General features: G+C 36.8%; 1 long non-coding RNA gene across 1 annotated transcript in view; it reads right to left on the bottom strand.

Annotated features, from left to right (window-relative positions):
* The window catches only part of LOC145521749 (uncharacterized), a 187,214-nt gene extending 162,575 nt beyond the window's left edge, over positions 1 to 24,639 (bottom strand). Inside the window, exons 1-2 of the long non-coding RNA XR_014065661.1 lie at positions 24,263 to 24,639; positions 16,758 to 16,851 (exon numbers count right to left, since the gene is read on the bottom strand). This is a non-coding gene — a long non-coding RNA (uncharacterized LOC145521749). The remainder of the gene's footprint in view (positions 1 to 16,757; positions 16,852 to 24,262) is intronic.
* Between the last annotated feature and the right edge of the window lie 2,573 nt (positions 24,640 to 27,212).

The raw sequence follows: 27,212 nt of genomic DNA, 5'->3' as shown, positions 1-27,212 counted from the left end.
TTTTTAATTTTATAAATATTTCATTTTAAAGAATCTCCAAATTCTGTTAATCTACCAACAGTATGAGAGCAATGAGCTCTCTTACAAAACTTGCATCATGTTATCATTTCTATCAGAAACTTTGTCCTAATTGTCTGTAATTGTGTTACACGTTCTGCATAATGACACGTTTTCCTTACCTAAAAGTATGGTGATTTCTGGGATTTTTCCAGTGCTAACTGTTGAATGAGCTCTGAATTCTGTGGACAAGCAAAAATGCAAAAGTCTACAGATTTCACCACTTAAGGATCAACTGGGCGTGGTTCATACTACAGTAAAATGCTTTGGAAATCTCTTTGCCCTCCTTTCTAAACACCTTCTAGCAAGCACAATGCTGCCTATGACTTTCATTCTCTCAATTATTCATCTGTCACTAGCAAAACTTCTTGAATGTATTTCTTGTCTTTGAGATATAACAAGAGAATATAATGTTTCCCTAGTATGAAGAAATTGGTAGCATGATGGATGAAACTTCAGGAACATTACACTAGCTGGTTGTTTAGCTTTAATAAAAAACACACTTGGGTCTTCCTTGCTAGATCTGAAACTTTACATGAATTGGTCTGCAAGGAAATCTAAGAACCATTTTTGGTACATTTGGATTTTTACCTGTATCAATTACTCAGAAAAAGTTATATTTTCTAACTGTTTGCTATTGAAGAGCTTTCTAAATCCTAGAATTAAAAAAAAAAAGTTTCTGAGGTTTTAACATAGTACTTTTCAAATCTGATCCATATTTAAAACATTTCTCACATATTTTTTAAAAAATTTTTTATCATATCAAATAGTTTTATCATGTTATTTAACATATATTACAAGTACCATATTTTAATCTACCTGAAGCAGCCCTTTTGTAACTCTCTTTGTATAGATGAAAAAAAAAAAGAGGCCTCAGTTCTATTCTCCAGATCAAGTCTTTTGACCTATCTCAACAACTAGACCTGTGGTTTGGTCAATAATTATGGTATTTTTTATGAGAGCCCTGAAATGTTATATAAAATATGATTCTAGAGGGCAAGGAGGATGGTCATTAGGTACAAAATAAAAAATGAGAACCAAACTTGGGCATGAAAAATTTACTGTTTTCCGTTTTCACCACAAGAAACATTTGAACAATGATGCATGATGCTTCTTTGTTTGGCAGACTTACACATTAATTAAGCCTTACCATTGTTTCACATGACTATTATTTAATAATATTTCATACAGACCATAAGCAACTTAAATAAAAGATTAAACAAAATGTGTTTATTTTAAATTATCCATATCAGGTTCAAAATTATTAAAGATAATTAGGCAATCCTTTCTTTTATCCAGATAAACATGCCTGTTCCTTAAAAAGTACTTTATTTTAATGTGTAAAGATAAAAAAGATCACATTCATCTCATTGGATGATAATGAATGTATTGTTCACTAATGAAATCAGCTCATTTCTGAGATACTTGTGATTTCTTCCCCGATCAGCATGTCGCACCAAAGACGGATTACTGTGGCAGCAATTTGTTTCAGCTTTATGCTGTCAGTTCAGCCATTGATGACTTGAGACCACCCTTATCTGAGGTACAAAATAGAGCTTTTTGTTTAGAGGGGGAAAAAAAAGTGTTTATTTTTTTTAAGCCATATCATCTTTCTATTTGACACACATAAGAGTGGTGGATATGACTCTAATGAACTTGAATGCATTTTAAAGTACTGTTCATGTACACTTGTTTTATGTATTTTTAGTCCCAAGAGTTGTGACTCCACTGACTACCTTGAAAAAAAAGTTGAAGTAAAAATTCAGATACTTCTGTTTCCCACCAAACATTAAAAACAGATACTTGTACTGAGAACTAGGAAGAAACAGTAAAGTAAAGCTTGTGATTTTTCAAATTATATACAGAAGTAGACTGGATCTGCTACTCGAACATTTTGGAAATTTCCCTCTTCGTAGTTTAAATGTCATTTTATTTCCAAAGATTTGTACAAGAGCAGTATTTAAGTGTCACTGTGTAATACGTTCTTCAAATGTATTCTCACTTTCTTTCATCTAATCAATAATGACTCTCAAAAGTTTAATCTGGTACAGTCCAGGTTATTGCATATTAACAATTTGTTAACTAGGTAAAATGACTCAAGTTTGACTGTATCTCCCCCCATCTACAGATTATTGTTTAAATGTCTCTTTGGGGTTTTCAAATTAGCCAATTCTATACTCAGTATTCATATTTAGCTCCAAAGTCAATGCGTGGTGGCTAAGTGCTCAGGCTCTGAGGTCCCATGTTAACTGCATAATCTTGGGCATAAAAGTTAACCTTCTTAAGCTCTACGTGACTCAGTTTCTAGGGGCCACTTGTCATAGTGTCCCCTCACAGGGCTGTGTGAGGATTATATGGGATGTTATTAAAGAGTTTAGGGCCAGCGATGTGATAAACTCTCAATAAATCCAAATTGCTATTGTTGTTTCACATTGGTTGCTTTATCTGTGATTCTGAAATTTTTCTCAAGCTGCTTTGACCCTAGTAGGAAATAGTAATTAGTTTTATTATTTCCAAAGAAGATGATTGTTTTAGTTAGAGTTCTTTTGTTTGCAAACAAGAGACCAATTTAACATGATAACAAAAAAAGAGAGAGAAAGGGAAGGAGGAGGGAAAGGTGTGTTACGAGAAAGTTCAGGAGTACCGAAGGATTCCTTTTCCTACAAAGCACAGTCTCTCCTAAGACTTTATGCCATGTCACTGGGTCCAGTCACTTATCTTCCTTTCTTAACAAATATTTTTTTGAAGGTGGCTCTACTTCTCATTTTCCAACCCATTGCTTCAATCTAGCTTCCGTCCCCTACACCATTACTGGATCTGCATTGATTTTCCAATTGGACATTTTCCAATTTGCCAATTGCCACATATAAGAGAGTTTTCTTTTTTAAATTATTATCTTACTAGCTCTCTCTGCTATATACACACACTGAGAATGACAGTCCTTTTTAAAACCCTCCACCCCATTTATTACCCTTATGCTGCACATTCTGGGTTCTTTTCATAATTTGACACCCGTGCGTCTTATCCTCCTTTATGAGATCTCCAGCCTATGCCTGCCCCATAAATGTTTGTATTCCCAGGAATCTACCTTCCTCGTAGTACTCCACAGGAGTGATCTCATTTTCTGTTAATAGTTATCTGCTACTGATTTCCAAATGTAAGTCACCAATTCGACCTTTCCTCAGTGTGAATCTCCAAGATCTCAGATTGAACACATCCAAAACCATTACGTTTTCAGCAGTTAGGGTCCCCAAGGAAATTGCTGATGCACTTGACATAAGATAATTTAAGGAGAGTTGATTATATAGATACTGTGACAAACATGTTGCTACAGGGGAATCAACAAAGACTGTCCAGTAACACAGTTTAACATCCTGGGCCAAAGGAATGAGGGGGGGAAAAGTTAATAAAATAATGAAATCTGAAAGGAAGAAAACCTGTACAATGAGAACGCTGATGTCCGTGCAGACATCAAACAAGAAGGAAGAGCAGGCGGTAGTAGGAGCAAAGAGAAGATATCCAGCACAATACGTCCTTTTCACTTGGCATCCATTCTCATCTTTTGTTAGGTGAAAAGTGCGAAACATCAACTCAGGGAATTCAAGAAGTCCCATCAGTTACTGTGTAATTGCCAAGTGTTATATAATTAATTTGGACATAACTCCATGTGAATCCTAGAATATTAGCTTAACATGGTCTTCATATACAGTAGCGACTAACGAAAGAATAAAATAAACAGATAACAGCAAATAATGTGTGCAGAAGTATCTCACAGAATCCAATGACAGAAATATGTCAATAGCTAAGCCTCCAGAAAGAATCAAAGTGGAAACTGGGAGACTCTTGGGAGTTAAGTGACTGCTCTTTCCAGCTCTTCTTTCTGTTTCTCTTAGTACATCTACTTTCTTCTTGTTTGTTGTAGTTCTATCCACCTAACAAAAAATCACCACAACATACATACCAGACTTATACATCTCTTGTATTCAAGAGGCTAACTCAGATGTACACTAACTCTTTTAGTTTCGATATTTCCTCAGAGACACAATATTATGACCCCAGCTTAAGTTCGTATAACCACCCCTGAACAAATAAGCTCTGTTCAGGGACACCTGCTTTGAGACCAGTGCCAGAGAAGAGGAACCTGAAGGATAATCTGTCTATTACAGCATTAACTCTAAGAATAGAATCTAGGTCTCATATATTCTTGCCTCTCTTAGAAGACATAGCCGTTTGGGGGTTATAAAAATACTCAAATCTGGTTGGTTTATTTTAATTTTCATCAGCAAAAGAAATATTTCATACTTGAGGATTGTGGCTTAATTATTCCCTTAACATTTGCTTCTCCATTTTGAGTAATTCTGATGTCCCCCCCCGCCCAGTGTCCTTCCTACTTGTGTTTTCCTAGTCTCTAAGAATTTTTTTTTTTTAATTTCTGATAATGGCTTCACTTGTCTCATTGGAAAAGAACTGGAGAGTATGCATGGTGCTCTGGTTATGATTTCACCACAATGGACCAGTGCAAAATATAAAGGAATTGCTTTTCATTACCTACCCAATTCCTCACATTGTGCTTAACTATGTAACCATATATACACTTCTGTAGCTCTCTAGAGAATTTTCTCCTCTGCTTGAAAATTCCCTAATTTTATTTTGTAGTAGTTTATTGTCATCTCCAAGTAACTGAAGAGGAATTAAACTAAATAGTGTATAGCCCAAGAATAAAAAGAATCACACACTGACACATACCACACGTATACACATACATGAATTAAACAATTCTCAGCAATAATATTGCTAGTGATATGGTTGGTATTGTTATTCAGAAGCTGTTAGGTTGGCATTATATAAAAGCAAGTTAGTAATTAGCAAATTAGATCATATTCTAATTCTAACAAACTCTTGAGAACTAGGAATTTCTACCTGTGAGAAAACAGGTACACATTTATCAGAAAGGCTAAAATCCTGTCATCCCACAGAAACACCAGTATAATTCTATTATAAACAAATTTTCTCTTGCATATGTGTGTATTGTAGGTAATATCTAGGATTTACTTCAAAATAATATGGGAAAAAGAAAGTACATTGGGATATAGCTGGAAAAAAGACTGGTTTGTGTGCTAAGTCACTTCAGTCACGTCTGACTCTATGCAACACTGCGGACTGTAGCCTGCCCATCTCCTCTGTTCATGGGATTTCCCAGGGAAGAATACTGGAATGGGTTGCCATTTCCTTCTCCAGGGGATGTTCCCAACCGAGGGATCAAACCTGCATCTCTTAGGTCTCCTACATTGGCAGGCAGGCTCTTCTAGGGCTTCCAAATTGGGGTGTCGATGAAAAAAAGACTGATTAGGAGTTGACAATTATTTGTTTAATCTGTAGGTTGAATATGAGTATAATCTGAAGTTTCTATATATTTGGAATTAGTCTACCTTTTAAAAATGAAATTAATAAATTAATTAAAATGTAGTGTGATGCAATGAAGGAAATGCTAAACAGGATGATGGGAAACCTACCTGCATTCTAGTCCCCAATTTATAATATACAAACAAGATGCAATGTCAAAGACAAGTCATTTAACTTCTCAAAGATTTGTTGACTCATTTGCAGAGGTCAGATAAAACATATTAGCCTCAGAACAAGAAAACTAAACCATATTTTCTATGGATTTGATTTGAAGCCCTCAGGACAATTATTTGATAAACATCTTCAAACTTGTCACAATCTCCGTGATTGAAATTAGATTACAACAGAACACACTGAAGTTTAATAAGCCAATTCTCCATTGGGTTCAGTGTCAGTTCAAATTATTCAAACCTAACATTGGTAAAACTCATACTGTTAACTGAAAAACACAGCTAATAAATAGCCAACTATTGTAATCTAATCATAAAATTAGGTTTCCACTGATATGTGCAATTACAATCAATTATTATTTCTAAAATCTTAAATCAGTATTGAAAAAAGTCAATAAGATCTGAGATATTTTCATTCTAACTTTAGGTTAGTTTAATAATTATAACCAAATCCAATATAATAGAAAATAAAATAAAATATGCAAAGTATTCTTTCAGAAGGGCATTTCCAGGATCAACTTTACAAGCAGCCTGTTTTAAAAAATGAATTCTGTTAAAATGAATATTAAAAATATTCTTTCAAATGATACCTAAATCCACCCATATAATGTAGTAAAGAGCTCATGTTTTGAATCTCTCAAATATGTACTTCTGCATCTACTTAGACGGATCTACAGAGCTTGCTTTAGGCTGTAGAATTTTTTCTCACTTAGTACATTGTACTTACAAAATAACCAGAAAAATTTGTACTTTTCCAGTCCAACTAAAAAAAAAAAAACACCTCATTTTAGGATTTACCCTTACTCATATACACGCTCATTCAGCAAGTATACACACATGTGCGAACACACACATTTTAGTTGTACTAAACTTAATGTGAAATTTTAGATTAGCGTCTCATTTATTGGCAATTCTGGGAAAGGGTTTTAGCTTAATCCTCAGTTAATGAAACCCTTGCTTGTGAATTTCCTTTGTCAACACTGCATTTAATGTATAGTGCTTCATACCTGCTGGATCATCAGAACCTGCAAAGTGATTAGGCTCAATTGGAATGCGAAAGTTGGAAGGAAGGATTTTTGTAATATTTTATAAAAAGAAGTTACATGGGCTGGCTCTATTTAAAAAACTATTCTTCAGCTCCTGTGTTTTTCTTTTAAAAGTAATAAATAGCTATGCTTCAAACATAACAAAGCAGTTCTTAGAAGTCAAGCCTGATTGATAGGTAATTCCTTGAGAGAAAGCAATCAGGTCAGATATTGGCTCAGAAAAAGTCTGGCCACTGTTCCTTTTTTCGCTTTGTCAAGGCTGGACACCTATGTGGAAATGACTCCCAGAAAATTACAGCAAATGCCTATCCAGACAATTTGGGGAAATGTACATGTGATCATCAAACATTTAGGTTAAAAAAAGCTATCAGTGACTCATACACTATTTTTATATCACCCATTTTCAAAAATATGAGCTACAAGAATATTCAATAAATACAAAATGGCATTTTTTGGAGCTAGAGCAGGCACTTCCAGATTTGGCATTGTCATCCAAAAAGGTGCTTCTGAGGTGGCACAGTGGTAAAGAATCTGCTTGCAATACTGGAGATGTAAGAAAGGTGGGTTCAGTCCCTGGGACTGGAAGATTCCCTGCAGTAGGAAATGCCAAACTGCTCCAGTATTCTTGCCTGGAAAAGTCCATGGACAGAGGAGCCTGGTGGGCTACAGTCCATGGGGTCACAAAGAGTTGGACGCGACTGGGCACAGCACAGCATAGTAGCATCCAATAAGGGACCCCAGGTGGTTAGTGGAGAATTCCTACTAGCAATGGTGACAATCACAAGGCAGAAAAGGGCAATACAGAGATGATCAAAAGTAACAACACTTGGCTGTTAGTGTGAAAAATCTATGATGAAGTTAAAGTTTAATTTTACTGAATAGTATAAAATACAGCTCTTTGATCATAAAGTCTAATGAAAATTCTACCCTGACCCCTACAGCTTTGGTGTCTCTTCAAGGAAATGAATCCACAATTTCTACACAGTATCATTTTAAAACAATAATAGATCCTTAAACAGAATAAAGCAAGGACCTCAGTGTGGAACCCAGAATTGACAGCAAAATAGTAAAATACCATCTCTATCTAAAGTTGGTCTGCTAAAAAGACTTCTAAAAAGACTTCTTTTCTTATGTTTCTATGAATGGTTTCCTTATTTAAAAGCTGAAAATATTATGTCAATCAGCCACGTGCTTTTCAGAAACTATTGCATCTTATCAGTTTGGTAGTTGCCATTTTTATTGAAAGAAAAGCTAGGCAACCGAATAATTATGATTTTAATCCAAAATATTCTATAATTTCAGAGACATAATTACCTTGAGTGAACTTCTTCAAAGCTGGGCTATGTACCATGCAAAATCTAAAGCACACAAGGAACAAAAACTTCAGATGGAGGCCTAAACCCCAGTAAAATGTTTGCCAGCTCTTCAGAAGGACTGGTTGGAACAAGGTTGGATAACCTTATCTGTCCTTTTAGGAACAAAACCAATTATTTGTTTCCATGACTTCTAGTCCTGATTTTATCTGCCTGTTACTTCAGTTTGTGAAAAGGTAATCTTTTTATTTCTTATAGTAATACTGAAAAAAAAATAAGTGACAGTGTTAGTCGCTCAGTCCTGTCTGACTCTTTCTAACACCATACACTGTAGCCTGCCAGGCTCCTCTGTCCATGGAATTCTCCAGGCAAGAATATTGGAGTGGGTTGCCAATCCCTTCTCCAGGGGATCTTCCCTGAACCAGGGATCCAACCCAGTTCTCTTGCATTGCAGGCAGATTCTTTACTGTCTAGCCATCAGGGAAGCCCCTATAGCAATACTATTTATTAAAAATAACAACCAAAAAAATTCTAGGAAATTTCCTGGCCATCCAGTGATTAGGACTCAGCATCCTCATTGCCTAAAGTCCAGGTTCAATCCCCGGTCAGGGAACTAAAACCCCATGAGCCATGTGGCCAAGCACAAGACAATAGTTTAAAATTTTTTTTCTAGATTCTTTGTTCTACATGAAGGGATGTCATGATAAATATAACTTTGGGCTTGTTACAAAATACTGAGAGAAAGTAGAGGTATACGTACATGTGTTCACATACATATATTTTAGCACCTTATATTACAATGAGGATGTTAACTTTTTAAGAAAACTATTCATCAAAAGAGAAAGCTACAGGAAGGGGAAAGGAATATACATTCCTTTCCTCTGATACATGTGTGTAAGTAGTCTTTCATCACCTTATTCTGTCTGATGGCAGAATGTTCTGGGACATGACATGAGACTTTGCCCCACTGTGATTAAAATATCCTTTGCTTTCATGAAGTGAAGTGAAAGCTGCTCAGTCGTATCTGACTCTTTGCGACCCCATGGACTATACAATCCATGAAATTCTTCAGGCCAGAATACTGGAGTGGGTCTCTTCCCCAGGAGATCTTCCCAACCCAGGGATCGAACCCAGGTCTCCTGCATTGCAGGCAGATTCTTAACCAGTTGAGCCACAAGGGAAGCTGTTTAAATATGGGATCAGAACTCTTTCCCTTCCATGAATTGGGGAAGAGGGACTGTTGTGCACTACTTCTTTACAAGAACATTTTGGAATATATAACTGCACTGATTTAAATTGTTGCAATCTGTGCTCTAATATTAAGAGACCCTGAAGAGCCTTGAGAGTATGTGGAAGTAAAATCTCCATAAATACTAATGAGGTCAATACTCTCATATTTTGAAGGGCGTGAGTGAAGGTTTATAGGATGAATGGAGCAAAGGCAGTCTAGGCCTGGATGTAGAGATTTTCAAGTGTTTACAACACTCTTGCTCCAGTGACAGAGCAAAGCTGAAACTTACAGTCTCTTTAAAACATGAGACTCTAGGTCATTATTACCATAGTGGGTATTCTCTCCATTCTTTTACTGCTCCCTGAAATCATTCCTTGGGTTTATAAGTAAGTGTGCAATATTTCAAAAACAAAGGCAAAAAAATCACAAATAAACCAGTTAAACCAGCAATTTGAACAGGTAGCACAAACGTCCTTTAAATCCAAGTATGTACTCCTAGAAGAAAAGTAGAGAAATTAGGAATTTTAAAAAATCATTCATTAATGGTCAGAGACCTGAAGGAATAAATGAAAGAATGGGGTTCACAAATTTTGCTCTATGATTTCAAACAGCAAAAGTAAACATAGTAACATATATGTAAACCACAGTAAACTATAGTCAAACTATAGTCAAACATAGTAAACTATAAGATCTAGTATCCATAAGATTAAAACATTACATCTACTTGGGAAAAGTACTCCTTATAGTGAGACTAGAGAGAAAACTTTCCCACAGGTTCTCACAAGTAAGACACTGCATAATATCACAAACAGCATCCTTAATGTTGATATATCAACAAATTTAATACAAGCATCTTTTTAATAGTCTGTGTTAAAGGCTTCACCTGATGTACAATTTCATAAGCACGGTAAGGGTGAATCTGGGCAGAAGAGAGAGGTAATAATAAATGTTGTACAGAATTGCAGCGCTCTGTGGTTTCATCTTGGGATAGAATTTAGAACATCTATACTGGGTAAATAGCATATATTTCAAGCAATATTCCATACACAATCACCTAAGCTTTCAAGGGCTGTTGAGTGATACTAATATAAAGACTAACATTCCTATAAGTACCAAGAGTTATCAAGTAAGAGAAATATGCAACTTTAATGAAAGATAATTCTAGAGGAGTATTGGAGTCACAATGAAAATATCAATGTGATATTCTTTATATAATGGAGGGAGAAATTAAAAAAGATCTTAACATTTAAGGAACAAAACTTATGTAATAATTTTTAAATTCATTGGAAAATGAGATTACTGATGGTTAGAGTAACCATATATTAAAATCCATTGCCAATCTATAATTATTAAATTTATATTGTGCTGGTGCAAGATCAATGGAGCAGAGAAATTATCTGAAACAGATTCTGCTCAATATGAATATGAACTTAATAAATGCTGAATAAGGTCTTAGAAATAAGATTTCAGAAATAAGTGAGAATTTCAAGAAATATCTATAAATTTTGCTGGAAAAAAATTAGCTATTTAGAAAGAAAAAATAATCTGATATATTCAACAGTCACATAGCTCAAATAAATTGCAATTGGATATGAAAATTTGTTACAAAAAAAAAGAATTTAAAAATAACTAGAATATATAGGTGAAACCTGTTTAATCTCTTTTTAGGAGAACAGTTTCTTTAAAAACTATTCAGTAAATGAAAGAGACATGACAGATGCAATGTATGAAATCTAGATTTTGCACAAAAATAAAAGAATATAAGAGGTTTATTTGGGAGATAGAGAAAATTCAAATATGAACTGGATATTAGATATCATGGAATTGTTATTAATTGTCTTAATTGTATTAATAGTATTGTAGTTATGTTGGAGAATATCCTTATTCTTAAGAATTATTCTTCTTAAAATATATACAATAAAAAATTTGTCAACTAAGTGTCTGAAGTTTACTTTCAAATAGTTCAACAATAATAAATAAATCTCTTTCATTGTATGTGTATACACACTTGTGTGTGCTTAGTCATTCAGTCTTGTCTGACTCTTTGTGACCCCATGGACTGTAGAATCCCTCTGTCCATGGGGATTCTCCAGGCAAGACTGCTGGACTGGAGTTGCCATGCCCTCCACCATGGGATCTTCCCAACCCAGGGATCAACCCAGGTCTCCCACATTGCAGGTGGATTCTTTACTGTCTGAGCCATGAGGGACACATACACATACCAAAATGTACATTCACACAAATACATATATATGTATGTGTCATTTATATGAGGTAGAAAGAATAGGGGATAAAAACTGACAAAACACTGCTAGCTAGTGAATCTAACTGAAGAGTATATAGGGCTCACTGGATTATTCTTTCATTTTTTCTGTAAGTTTGAATTTTTAAAATAAAGGTCAGAAGGAAAATTTTTTAGTAACAACAACAGACTTGATGAATTAAAAATGTAAAGCATCTGTATGTAAAATATGATACTTCTAAATTATATGGCAAATGTTATACACTTAATAAAAAGAAGGTTCATGAAAGTTGTTAAGGAAAACACTAGGACTCTGAAAGAAAAAAAAAATGAGCAAAAGATGTAAACAGATGCTCCTCAGAAGACATCCAAGTGACTAAATATAAAAAAAAAAAAAAGGTCAACCTCACTAGTTGTCCAAGAAAATGGAATACTATTTTTCCCTATAAAAGTAACAGAGGGTTTTGGTTTTTTATTTGTTTTATTTTTAATGATTATACATAATACTACAAGAGTGCAAGGAGAGACATCTTTTCATTGTTGATGGATCTGTAAAATAGTATAGATAGTCTGGAAGAAAATTGGAAATGGTCTCAGAAGCATGAAAAAAGATCAAGTAATTATTTGGGGGCAATTTTCCTTATGGTAATAAAAAAATTAGGAAATTGTGTCCTAAAACATATGTCACATATGGCAGTTCTAATAAAGGAAAATATGAAACAACCTCAATACCCACTGTCAGGGTAAAAGGAAACACAACATTTTACTATATGGCACATCCATTTGACAAAACATTATGACACTATTATAGATTATGAAGATTTTAATGACACAGAAATGTCATATAATAAAATAGTGAGTGGAAAAAACAGAGTACCAAGCCACATATGCAGTCTGAAAAAAATTCACAAAAACTAATGAAAAATACTGAAATATAAAATATGAACAACTGGTAACTTTAAGTAGTGTTATTATCTATGTTTTTTCTATTTTTATAGTAGTACATACAACCCAAACTTTTCTCTATGTCCACATATGCTGTGAGCACGATATGAGTAAAATTTATTTAGAAATCTTTGAAAAGACATTAATAAAGAGAAAGAAGAGAGTCTCCAGAGTATTCAGGTAACCAAAAAAACATACTGAAGTCTAGTCAATGCTAATATGGTTAACATTTATATAGGTGTTTACATAAAATGAAAAAGAAGCAAATCATTTGAAATAGATCATATACCTCAGAGACATAACTTTTTGTAAACTTTTCAGGCAAGCTCTTTCTTTCTGTGTTTTTATAATGGTCTAAATATTTCCTAGAATTTTGTTTCCCTGTTTGTTCTGTTTAATTTTCTGTTAACTTCAGATAGAAGAAGCTGAAAATTAAGTGAACGGGTGTCACTGAGGTGTTGGGAGAAGGAAGTTGTGATATTAAAACCTCAAGTGAAGCACTCTGAACACACACTCCCTCGCTGCATCACTTCATACTTCTCTGAGTAAATAACCTTTTCAAGTCATAGATAATCAAGTCAATTATCTCAACAATAGAAATGTCTTCCATCAAAAATCAGTTTGCTGGTAAAAACAGATGATCAATTTAAATTTTTCATATATTACATTTTAATCTCCAATTAAGTTTAAAGACATGAACTGGGAAAGCCAATCATTTTGTTTGCACATTGACACTCTTTTAAAAAGTCTGTCTATACCCCATCTCAAAGAGAGTGTTCCCTCAGAACCCACTGAATGAGCAGCAAGAAATGAATGATCCCTAGCTGATCAGACAAGCGGGACACCTAACCCAAGCAAGGTCTCTAAGATTCCCTTTGCTAGGAATTTATAGTTGAAACACAGAGATTGAATTGGTTTTCTGAGAGTACTCTACCTGTCCAGTTACTAGATTAGAGACTACCAACTGAAGACTTGGTCTGTTAATGAGCCAAACAACAAAGCCAATCTATGGGGGAAACCTAAAAAATGAATCAGAAACACAAAGCAACATAATGAACATAATTGCTTGCTACAGAGGAGAGACAGTTGATTAAGGAGCTGTGGCTTCTGAGGGCTTTCTAGTTCTCTGTTTCAAAACTTCACTCATGCCTAGTGACACATCACATCTTTGGTTTCATGAGATATGACTGGATATCTTATTAAAAGTCTCCCTTTATTTAAACAAACTTCAGATGTTATTTTGTTGCTTGCAGTCAAAGCATCCCTGGGTAAATAAGTCCTTGTCCTTTCTAAATTACATTAAAAATGAATAACCATGTGCTTTTTATCCACCTTTAACAGACTGACTTCCCTGGGGGCTTAGACAATAAAGTGTCTGCCTACAATGCTGGAGACCCAGGTTCAATCCCTGTGTCGGGAAGATCCCCTGGAGAAGGAAATGGCAACTCACTCCGGTATTCTTGCCTGGAAAATCCCATGGGTGGAGGAGCCTGATAGGCTCCATGCGGTCACAACGAGTCGGACACAACTGAGTGACTTCACTAACAGATCAGGAACACAGTATGTGATTACTAACTGTAACCCTAATATTTCAGTCCCAGTTGCTCTGCTATTACCTCTTCTGTGTTGAGAAGTAAAGATGGCCAATGCTGTGCTGGCAGCCATTGAACGCATCAGCAGAAATCTGCCTACAAGGTGGTATAACTGAATAAGTGTTACATCTAGGTTCTGCTGTAGTAGCACCATGTGGGGAGACATGGGTGATCAACTCAGTTAAAAGCATCAGGACCATTAATTTGTAGCTCTACCATCAAATTCATAGAAAAAAACAAGGAAATTTTACTTTGATATTACTGTTAACCAAAATGTATCACAGCTTCTATTTTAACCCCATCTGCAGTTTCAGTATTGAATGATTTTTGTCATCAAAAGAAAAGCAAATAAAAATGCTTTCTAACTCTAGCATTTAAAATTCTGATCTCAGACTTCCCTGGTAGTCCAGTGATTAGGACTGTGCACTTCCGATGCTGGAGGTGACGGTTCCATCTCTGGTCAGGGAGCTAAGATTCCACTTGCCAAGAGGCATGGCCAAAAAAAAAGCAAAACAAAAAGAAAAAACAAATGATAAAAAGAGAAAAAAAAATTCTGATCAGCAAACTCAACCAAACATCTTTAGTTCTGTCCAACAAAAAACAAACAGTTAAAGTCAGCTAGGATCTACTATATGCTCTCAAATTTCTATGTGTTCTATATAACTAAAGATATATAGCTAATTTGCTAATAATTATCATTTAGATACCATTTATTGATTGCCTGTACTGGTCTAGGTATTTTACACACATTATTCATTCATTCAACAAGTATTTGTTTTTTTGAATATAATGTAGTATACACACTGTTTATATGTGATACTTACTGAAGAAAAAGTCCCTGCTCTCAAAAAAAATTTTAGGCTTCATTTAATCATCACAATTAACCTGCTGTTGTTACCATTTTTTTAGACCAAATGAGGTTAAATAATTTGCCCAAGGTCACACAACAGATGAAGTATAACCTAGGCTTCTTAAAATCTCAGACTCTTTCCATTTGACTACAGTCTCTCATTAAATCATTGACTATGGAAAGTGAGCCGTATTTATAGCCAGGGGAACACTGTTGAGAAGCTGATAATCACTGATAATCCATGCCAAGACCTTCTCACATATATTAGTTCCTTGATGCATTTACTACAAATGTAGATTACTTCCCATAAAGTAATGCTCCCATTGAAACCAATGCTTCCTAAAATATTTTAACAAACTTTGAAATGTATCATTGGATTATCACTGGATTGGAATCTGAAATACTCTACCACCAATATAAATAGCATCCTAGATGTTCAATATAAGATGAATGCACATAATTTTATTAAACCAAATTTATTTTTAATTTGATTCATTCATATATACATACATAGTGTACCACTATTAATTTGATTCATTTGTATATGAATGTACACTGTACATTCATATACAACGTACAATGTACATTATACAGTATACCATGTACATTCATACAGTGTACACTGTACACTGTACATTCATATACAGAATGTACAGAACATATAGTGTGCAAGAACATGTTCTAGGTGCTGAGATACAGCAGCAATCGGAAAAAAATTCCTACTCTGATGGCATCCACATAAAATATATATTTTGTCTAAGGTAGCAAATTCAGTAAAGAAAAATAAAGCATGGGAAAAGGCTGGGTGTATAAAGGACTAGGACTTACAGTTTTAAATAGGCAAGTTAAGGAAGGCTTCATTGAAAAGATGAAATGTGAACAAATTCTTAAAGAAACTGAGAGGGTGAGCCACAAGGAGATTCAAGTAAAGTACACAATAAGTTCAATATCCCTAACACGCGTGCATCAAAGCTCTCAGGAGTGTCAGGATGAGAGAAGTAGCAGGCACCAGACTATATGGGCTTCCCTGATAGTTGGTAAAGAATCTGCCTACAATGTGGGAGACCTGGGTTCAATCCCTGGGTTGGAAGATCACCTGGAGAAGGGAAAGGCTACCCACTCCAGTATTCTGGCCTGGAGAATTTCATGGACTGTATAGTCCCTGGAATCACAAAGAGTCGGACACGATTGAGCGACTTTCACTTTCACTTTCATAGGCCATCATGGGCTTCCCAGGCAGCACTACTGGTAAAGAACCCACCTGCCAAAGCAGGAGACTCAAGATACGCGGGTTCGATCCCCGGGTCAGGAAGATTTCCTGGAGGAGGGCATGGCAACCCACTCCAGTATTCTTGCCTGGAGAATCCCAAGGACAGAGGAGCCTGGCGGTCTACAGTCCATGGGGTTGCAAAGAGTCAGACACGACCGAGCATCTTAGCACAGCACAACACATAGGCCATCACGAAGGGATTGGCTTTTTTACTGTGAGTGAAATAGGAAGTCACTGGAAATTTTTGAACGAAGAAATGACATATCTTTTCAATTAATTTTTATTTATGTAAGGCAATTAGTCTAGAACCTTGTTCTTCAAAGTATAATCTCATAGGAATCAGCCATATCAAAATCGCCTGCAAGATTATTAGAAAGGCAGAACCTTTGGCCATATCACAAGCCTCCTAAATCTCAAGGTGATTCTTAGGAAGCACTTCTGCCTGTGTCCTAATGCTGATTTGGTTATTTCCTTAGCATGTAACTTAGGCAAATCTTCTAATCTCTAAACCTAAATTGCTCATCTCTAAAGTGGAAAGGGTCCCTGCTACACTAATTCAGAGGATTCATTAAAGGATCAAAGGCAATGAATTATGTGGAAGCATTTTGAAATCTATAGAGTGTCATTAGAAGTCTCACCTGAAATGGGCGTTTGCATACAAGGAAAATCCAAGGGCCAGGGCTGGTGCCTGGAATGTCTTGGCCACATCCCTCACAGCTGTCTTCATGAGCCCTGTGTATAAACAAAGCCTCAGGAAACATCCCACTTGGTAAAACAAATACTCAGGTCTATGAACATGTCGTGGAGCTGAGTTATCCCAGGAGATTCATGCAGTGATATCTGACCCAGCTGCTCTCCAGATCAAGCCAAGGAATTTGCCACTGTGCTGTGACATTCCTGGTTACTTCCTTTCCGTGCTTCCCATCTCTTATCAGCAGAGGACTGTGGGTGGCTGAGGGAACAAGGCAAGGCAGGAGGTAGGCTCTTCTGAGCAGTAGCTTGTCAGGTAAAATGTTGACAGGCTTGGAGTGGTCTCCAACAATGAAAGCAGACGGTCACACAGCCAATCCTTCAGTCCCCTGAGAACTGTCACTTGGAAGTTTCTAGCCAGCAAGCCTCCATTAATGAAAGGCTTAAAGTCATTAAAAATGAACATTCCATTGTTAAAAATTGTGTTCTACAAGACCCTGCTCCTGGAGATGTTTAAAAAAAAAGGATTCTGAGCTCAGGTAAATTGGGAATGTTGCATACCACCCTGGGTTTCCCAGGTGGCTGACACAGTGGTAAAGAATCTGCCTGCTAAGGCAGAAGACGCAGGAGACTCAGGTTCGATCCCTGGGTCTAGAAGATCCCCTGGAGTAGGAAACGGCAACCCACTCCAGTATTCTTGCCTGGAAAATTCCATGGATAGAGACTGGCAGGCTAAATCCATGGGGTCCCAAGGAGTCAGACACGACTGAGCACACAGACACACACACACACACACACACACACACACACACACACACACACACACACCTCACACACCATCACATCTCCTGGAGCAGAGCATAAAAAATCCTGTTGAACTTTGCCTAATCAGCATTTTTGAAATTTACTTGACTGCAGAACACTTCCTAGCAATATTATGTACTAATACACTGCAGTTTAAACAGTAGTTCCACTAAGAACATATGTTAAAAATTACTGCCTTTTTTGGTTATAATATTTAATGTATTCTTAACAAGCACAGTAAACCATAGCATAGAACTACTTTTGTGGAAATTAAATATTCTAACCTGGAAGCTACTTGAGTACAGGAGCCATTGTTTTTCACTCTCCAACAGCACAAGATATTGAGACGATTCTCAGTGAATGTTTGCTAAATTTTAAAAATTTAAAATAGAATCCATTTTTTTGCATGAGAAAAGATAGTCTCACTGTATCATCAAGGATGTGATGAGTATTTATAATGGGTTTTATGTGATGGGTCTGTACATTCAAATAACTTATTTGGGTTGATGATTTGCTACTATAAGGAAAAAAAATAAGGAAACATCATCCAAAATAAGAAATTTATACAAGAATACCATCAACCATCATAGTTTCTCAACATTTATAAAATACCATGTTTGAATATTTCTAAAGAACCAGAAATTTTTTTAAAAAAGGCAGAAGCTAATGTCATTCTCTATAAAATAGCATGGAATGTGAATTGTAAGCCGGACAGTCTACAGGGACATGGAATCACTATTCAGAATTTATAATCCTTAGGTATCAAACTGCTGGTAAAGTAGAAAAATACATCCAGGGGGCCTTGATTGTTTTAAATCATGGCTGATGCTTCAGCATCGTATCCCAAATCTCTATCTATGCCGTGTCTTGAGAGAGGTATTTGGAGACTGCAAAACTACCAGAAAAAAAACAAAGAAAAAACAAGAAGGGAGGGCTGAGTGGGGAGGAGAAAAATGTATTCAAAACTAAAAACAGAAATGTGGATGCTGATGCTAACAGACTTTCCTCAAGGAGAGAGCCCTGGGTAAGCACGTGTAACTTTGAAGTGACCCACAAACCTCTCCTCTTAAAGAACCTTCTCCATCTCACCCAGATTGTATTTCCCATAACGGGAAATAAAAGCCCCTTGGGTTCCGCTCAAATGAATGATTTGCCACAGTCACAAGACTAAGTGACTAAATATTCCTAGCAAGTTCATGTATTTATTGCATCTTGCTTTTAGAGATTTTTTTTTTTTTTTTCAAAACTTGGCCTTGGAAGGATGAGAGAAATCTAACCTAGGAGCAAAAATCTGGTCTTCTTGGGCTCAGAAAAGAATTTGATATAAATTGCTCTTTTAACAAAATGCCCTTTGTTATAGCCTGAAGGGGAAAGAAAGGTCATCCAGTGCAAAAGTATTTTCTAAACACTGTTGCAAGGACCCCACTGGTTTCTCACTAAATCTCAAGGACTGCCTGAGAGTGTAACCCCTCTCCCATTTGTTTAACCATCTATCCTATTTTCAAATGTTTCTTCATTGCTACTAATAACTGAACATCCTATTTTTAGTCTAAAATTTCAAATTTAGCATTTCTTTAGTAATTTTATATATTATACCAGATTGTATACACTATTCAGGGAAGCATTTGTATGAATACACACACACATATTTACACACAATCTGTCAAACAGTGGTGATGAGAATTGGCTTTGGGTTTTCAGCTATACTTATTATCACCATAAATATTTATATAAGACAAACAAAATGGTGAGAAAAAGTCCAAAGGAGGGTCAGTAAAATATGCACTAAGAACATAGCAGACATTTAACTTCTCGATACTTCAGTTTTTCAGATGACATAATTTTGATAACCTGCAACCATAACTTATTATCAGGATTAAAAAAAGGTATATTTAAAACAGCCTTATAAATCTTAGCTACTGTTATTGATGTTGCTGTTGTTTTATAATCATTATTATTTTAAACTTCTTAAAATTAAAATTATTTTTAGTGAATCCCTATAGATTGTTATTTAATAGAAATTTACCAATTCCAAATATGGAGAAGCAAAAGAATACAGCTAATGTCACAGCCTAAATAAGAACTAGGAACAAGGTGTTCTATCTGAGTTCTGAGCCTATTCTGAGTTCCATGCTAATCTCCTTTTACAATTGAATTAACACTGACAACTCAGCACTTTTGAAAAGAGAATATAAAGGAATCCACTAGCAAGTAGGTTGCACAAGTTTCCTGGTGACCAAAATTATGTCATTCATATATGAATGGATTCATCCAAACCATTGTTTGAATTTGAATATTTACATCAAAATTCATATAAAATACAAATTTATTAAATATGTTATATATTTATATTCACTGTACATTGTTGTGAATTTCAAGCAGGAAAAAAAAAGGAAAAATGTATATATTTCCCCAAAACAAGATCTTTACTTTGTTCTGCATTCTGCTGAGCAAATCAAATAAAAATAGCAATATTCCAATCATAAAAGTTTCTCATTTTGCCTTCTAGTTGTTCTGTGTCTAAGATTCTGGAATATAGGACTTTTTCACATGATTATTTTGGAAAATAAATACAAAGAACTTTCTGCATGTTTGCATGCTAAGTCGCTTCAGTTGTATATGACTCTTTGTGACCCTATGAACCTTAGCCAATGCCAAAGAATGCTCAAACTACCGCACAATTGCACTCATCTCACATGCTAGTAAAGTAATGCTCAAAATTCTCCAAGCCAGGCTTCAGCAATACGTGAACCGTGCACTTCCAGATGGTCAAGCTGGTTTTAGAAAAGGCAGAGGAACCAGAGATCAAATTGCCAATATCTGCTGGATCATCGAAAAAGCAAGAGAGTTCCAGAAAAACATCTATTTCTGCTTTATTGACTATGCCAAAGCCTTTGACGGTGTGGATCACAATAAACTGTGGAAAATTCTGAAAGAGATGGGAATACCAGACCATCTGACCTGTCTCTTGAGAAACCTGTCTGCAGGTCAGGAAGCAACAATCAGAACTGGACATGGAACAACAGACTGGTTCCAAATAGGAAAAGGAGTCTGTCAAGGCTGTATATTGTCACCCTGCTTATTTAACTTATATGCAGACATCATGAGAAATGCTGGGCTGGAAGAAACACAAGCTGGAATCAAGATTGCCGGGAGAAATATCAATAACCTCAGATATGCGGATGACACCACCCTTATAGCAGAAAGTGAAGAAGAACTAAAGAGCCTCTTGATGAAAGTGAAAGAGGAGAGTGAAAAAGTTGGCTTAAAGCTCAACGTTCAGAAAACTAAGATCATGGCATCTGGTCCCATCACTTCATGGCAAATAGATGGGGAAACAGTGGAAACAGTGTCAGACTTTATTTTCTTGGGCTCCAAAATCACTGCTGATGGTGATTGCAGCCATGAAATTAAAAGACGCTTACTCCTTGGAAGGAAGGTTATGGTCAACCTAGATAGCATATTTAAAAGCAGAGACATTACTTTGCCAACAAAAATCTGTCTAGTCAAGGCTATGGTTTTTCCAGTGGTCATGTATGGATGTGAGAGTTGGACGGTGAAGAAAGCTGAGCGCCGCAGAATTCATGCTTTTGAACTGTGGTATTGGAGAAAACTCTTGAGAGTCCCTTGGACTGCAAGGAGATCCAATCAATCCATCCTAAAAGAGATCAATCCTGGGTGTTCATTGGAAGGACTGATGTTGAAGCTGAAACTCCAATACTTTGGGCACCTCATGCGAAGGGTTGACTCATTGGAAAAGACCCTAATGCTGGGTAGGATTGGGGGCGGGAGGAGAAGGGGACGACAGAGGATGAGATGGTTGGATGGCATCACCAACTCGATGGACATGGGTTTGGGTAAACTCCGGGAGTTGGTGATGGACAGAGAGGCCTGGCGTGATGCAATTCATGGGGTCGCAAAGAGTTGGACACGACTGAGCGACTGAACTGAACCTTAGCCCACCAAGTTCCTCTGTCCATGGGATTCTCCAGGCAAGAATACTGGAGTGGGTTGCCATGCCCTCCTCTGGGAGATCTTCCCAACCCAGGGATTAAACCCGCCACTCTTGCATTGGCAAGTGGATTCTTTACCACTGAGCCACTGTAACCTCTATTGAATTCTAAATAGGGCAAAGACCATGTAATAGTCTTTATCTTTCAATCCCAAGGCTGAGCAAAGGATGCACAATAAATATTTTCAGATCTACTGAACTTGGAAGGAGATATTTAGTGACTTATCATAAAACTCAGATTTTCAACATTTTTATCTATGACTTGAACCTTAGAGGTTTAAGGTATAAAGTTTAAATGTGCAGATGATACAACATTTGAATGGTTATTAATACATAAAATGCTATGAATACTTTATAATCAATAGAGCATCTTAATGTATATTAAATACAGCAGTTAACAGGATACAGTAGCAGCAATATTAAGTGAGTGAAGTCAGAATCATTTGAAATAATTATCCAAAGGTAAATTTAGGAAAAACTGAGTTACTACCTCTCAAACGAGCTTGTTTCCTCCCTCTAGATACCATTTAAATAGTCATTGAAATTAAATAGGTAGTGAAATTTAGGTAGAGTCTAAGTAAAGATGTAATATATTTAATTATATCTGATTTTAAATTTCAGGCGAATTAGAAACACATTGGAAAGGGGTTTGAAAACTTGATCTTAAAGCACATAAAGAGACTATTTCATGACAGTTCAAAAAAAAAAATAATTTGGCAGAAACACTTATTGAGCAATCACCAAACAAAATGTGCTGGATGATCATCTAATTTAAAAAAATTGATTGTTCTCTGATGTTGTTAAAATTATAGCAAAAAAATAGATTTTGATAGGCCTTTGGCTAGGAATGTTCCAAATTAGAACACTGGCAATTTCTGAACCTGAGACGGGGCCATGAAAACCAGGAGACTCCACCTTACACTTGGCAGCAGTTCTACTTTCTAAGCACGAAGATCTCAGGAGACTTTTGAACCTGTAGGGTGGTGGGGACCAAGATGTGGCATCTGGGTTCCCTGGCCATGATTCAGTAAAGGGTGCCCATTTCACATCACACAATTATCACAGTAGTAAAGATGATGGCCCCAGCTTCCACAATTTATTTTTTATTTAAACAGTTTATTTCCTGCCATTTCCCACAAAATAAAAAGACCTATTCAGAGGTAAATTTATGTCCTAGAAATTTCTGACATATGCAGAAGTGTGCAAAGAGTTAGATTCTGACTATGTAATTTTATCCTCTGTCTTCAGCAAGAAATTTAGAATTTTCTCCAAACTCATACTTTCTTTTAAAATATTGTCATCTCAACACGACAGCAGTTTGAAGGAGTAAAAAAATTTAAGGGCAGGAAAATTAAAACATCATTTTAAAAGATTAAGGATTACTATGGAGCAGTCTGAGGAGTTTAGAAAAATAGTTCAATGACTAGCATTTTGCCAGATCATTTGCCAAAATGTTGACATGTGAGTTCCCTGAAAACTTTGTCTTAGGTTTCCAAAATTTTCACTGAGGAAATTGCTAAAAGAATAAACAATCCATTCAATTGCATACAGTGAAGGGTAAGGTCCACATCCAGTGTGCATATTCTCTGTAGCTGGGAAGAATTTAAATTACTTGCCTAGCATTCCTTTCTTCTTTTCAAGTATAAACTAACTCAAAAAATTAAGTAAAAATTGATGATCTAGCAATGTTTCTCTGGCTGCCATACAGTATGGGCAATGAGTTCTAGACTCCAATTTATTGGTTTGTCAGAAAGTTTGGTTATTTTCATCAATTTAGCTTTACATTTAACATTCCTCTGCTTAATTGAAACCATGCGGACACATTTGGTTAGCATCCACATTCCTACAAAAGGAAAAAGGGTACTTTGTTTCAAATTCCGCAGTTTACCAGTAAATTTCATTTTTCTTGCAGTAACAATTAAACACACAATTGGCCCTTAATAGCAAAGCCTTCCTAATCCCTATTGTCCATGGGTACAGCCCAGCTCTAGCAAACATCCGGTCAGGTGGAGGGAAAAGCATCATCTACAACTTTGTTTTAATAATTATTTAAATAAATGGTTTTCCAGGGACTAATCCCAGGGTTTTAAAACATGGCCCTTGGAAAATTTAGAAGTTTATTTAACCCCCATTCTGCACTACTTGCTCTTCTGGGACCCTGCACCAAAGTGCTGCCTGAAGGACAGGATCTAAAGGGTAAGCTAGTAAGTGCTATACGTTATTACCGACTGTTCCTCTTGCTTTTTCAGTTGTATTGTGGAAAATGACTCAGGACTGGTTTATGAAGTGAGTTTAGAGAGGAACAGGTTTCTAGGATTTGGACGTTCTCTGCTTTAGCAAAGTAATTCCAAAAAGCCAAAGATACAGCAGCAGGATAACAAGCATCTCTAAAATACAGTATTTTGAGACTGACTCCTGAATGAAAAAATGATGTCCAATTGTCCTACATGTTAGAGAATACACAGAGAATAAGGAGGAAAAAAAGAGAGGAAAGTATGATCAAACGGATGAATTAAAATGACTCCTAATTGACAGTGACAAGGTTGTAGCAGTTAGAATTGCCCTTTGGTACCTATGGATGTGTCTACTGTCTGAGACAGAGATCTTCTTTCAAGCAAGTATTTACTGAGCACTTACTGCACACTGGGATTCCTTGGTGGCCCAGAAGGTAGAGAATCTGCTTGCAATTCGGGAGACCCAGGTTTGATCCCTGGGTCAGGAAGATCCTCTGGAGAAGACAATGGCAATCCACTCCAGTATTCTTGCCTGGAGAATTCCATGAACAGAGGAGCCTGGCAGGCTGTATACAGTCCATGGGGTTGCAAAGAGTCAGACACGACTGAGCCACTCACACACATATTGCACCCTACTCTCCTAGGCACTACTGCTACTTGTTACCACTTCTGTGGCCACAGAGAGCAGGACATGAAGTGCCTTCCCACATGGCACATTGGAGTCACCTCCAGCCTCTCCCTCCTCTTTCTCCTCTTCTTCAGGCACCTACGTGACCAAGCACTGAGGCCAGAGTGTCTGTCTTGCCAGGGGCTGAAGCAGGGAGGCCACACTGATGTGAAGAAAGCCAATAAGATTTGAGCGGTTGAGTGAGCCAAAAGCAGTCCAAAGGTCAAGGAAAGAGGAATTGGGGAGAGAGCCAAGTGCAAGAGTGAGCACAGAGACAGGCCACCAAGGAGACAGTTCTCACTAGAAAACCCACTGGCTGGCCTCTCCCCTTTGACTTGCCTATCTTTCCCCCTTTGCACAAAACCAGAGCTCTTCAGGTGTGTGAATACAGTCCTGTCACTGCTCCTTAAACTCTGTGAGTGATTTTCTATTCATCATCCGGGATAAAATAAAGCTTCATGGCTTACAATGCTCTTGTGATCAGAGCCTTTCCTGCTGCTTCCACCCTTGTACTCAGTACTACAGCCATTCTGAACTTCTCTCCGTCAACTTCTGAGCCTTTGCCCAGGAGGTTCCCTTGGAGAAGAATAATCTCCTACTCCATCCTGCTCTTCCTACCTCCTAGCCTACACATATTAGAATTTCAGGTCTTGGTTTAAATGGTACTTCTTCTAGATTACCTTCCCTGACCCTCCAAATTAGAGTTTCTCAGAGGGCAGCAGTGCTTATTTAAAATATTTCTAGGTCCACTCCACGTTAACTGAATCAAACTTCACTGGGCTGGGGTCCAGGAAACTACATTTTTGGCAAGCATTCTACTTATTCATGTTTTGGGACCAACGACGTTGACTCTGAGATGATATAAGTAAAAATAAACAACCCATATAACACAATTCCCCATCAATCAAGATGGACATAGTGACCAATCAAGACAGATGCCATGACAGTCAAAGTGGACTCCAGCTATCAAGCTCTCGTATGTACTAGCCTGTACCAACAAGAACTAGCTGCCCCATGGTCTGTTTCACTGAACCCCATCTTTCCTCTGGACTGAAATATATTAGTTGATATTTACTGAGCACTTCCTTTGTGCCAAATGTTGTTCTAAACACTTTTCTTACATCACTTTAATTAACTTTCAAGATAATCCTATAAATTAGATGCTATTATTATTTTTTCATTTACAGATAGCAAAATTGAGACACAGAGATGTGAAGTCACCTAGCCAATGTCACACAGCTAGTAAGTAGGAGTGTGGAGTTCGAATGCAGTCTGGCTCCAGAGTCCTATCCTACACTGCACCTTTCATGGTATGTCTAAGGCTTCATTTTACTGTCAGTCTGGTTATTTGACTTTCTCACTACCTTGTGATCTCTATGGGGGCAAACCTGATACATCATAGGCTGTCAATAAGTGTTTGGAGAATAATGAAATCATAATAATTTAGTTTAGGATCAAAAAGAGTGGACAGTAGAAGGCTGACCAATTGCTTGCATTATCTCCTAGGGATCTGAAACTTGCTTTTAAACAACTTCAAGGACAAGGAGCTTGGCAGCTTGCAGGAATTAAGCTGTGGCAACCATCTGAGGGCACTGAAATCCATGTACCCAGAAAACTCCAGCCATGGAATTGACTTTCCTACTTCAAATATTCTCAGCCAAAGTGATGAATATAAAACTTACATGCATAGTTTGGCAAGTACAACCATGTCAGAAAGATTAGAACCAATGTAGATGCAATAGGCCTCACTATACCATGGAGTTAATTTCTTAGAAAAACCTTTCCAGAATGCCTGTTAGTGGAGCCAGTCAGAGCTCAAAGCCTCGGTAATTAAGCTAGTTGCGTCATGAAGTTTCGTCACACAAAATCAAGGCACTGAGTCATTTTCTCCACGTATAACGTTGGTTTCTTCTCCCAGGGTGCAGCACCATGATTGTCACTTCCCAAAGCTCTGGTCATTCTTAATTGAGGTCCCACGTTCACCCTTCATAATTTCTGCAACACAGAGAAAGTGCTACTTCATGTCATCCTCTTCCCCTTCTTACCTTTTCTAGGCCTTTGCCAGCCTCACTGAATTTCCGCTTAATGCATTCCCTGACTCCAGTTCTTTACTCTCCAAGCCAAACTGAATTTCTGCTAGATATATACAAATAACTTTCCTAAAACCCTTAATTTATCAGCATGCTATGCTTTAAAATTTGGTCCATTATTCAATAGCTCATCATTACCATCAGTGTAAAGTTTATACTCCTCAGACTAACTTTCAAACCCAAATATAACTTTACCCCTGTTTTAGCCAAAGTTCCTTACCATCTCCGTTAACATAACTTCCCTGTCATCAGAGAGTGTATATGAAAAGTACCCCTGATCTTCTCTCTGAATACCCTAAGGTCCCACTAGTGACACCTCTTCCATTCAGGGCCCTTGGTCACTCAAGTCTGTGTAGTCCATTCTCTTTTCTAAACTTCCATCACATTCATCCTTTGAACCAATCCATTTTGACATTGATCCTAGTCTGCGCTGATTGGCAGTTGAACTGCTCCACTCAGCCCACAGCGCTCAATTCAGTGGGGCTCAAGGACTACAATACTTGGTGGGTGTAATTCAACTTATAATGAGTCTAAAAGCATTCTCTTAGTGACTTCTTGCTACCGTAAAATTATTCAGATATTTGGGGGAAATCTTT

The sequence above is a fragment of the Giraffa tippelskirchi genome, chromosome 9, assembly GCF_054371585.1.
Source record: "Giraffa tippelskirchi isolate mGirTip1 chromosome 9, T2T-mGirTip1v1.2.pri, whole genome shotgun sequence".
NCBI lineage: Eukaryota > Metazoa > Chordata > Mammalia > Artiodactyla > Giraffidae > Giraffa > Giraffa tippelskirchi.
This window is presented reverse-complemented; position numbering and strand designations above follow the sequence as displayed.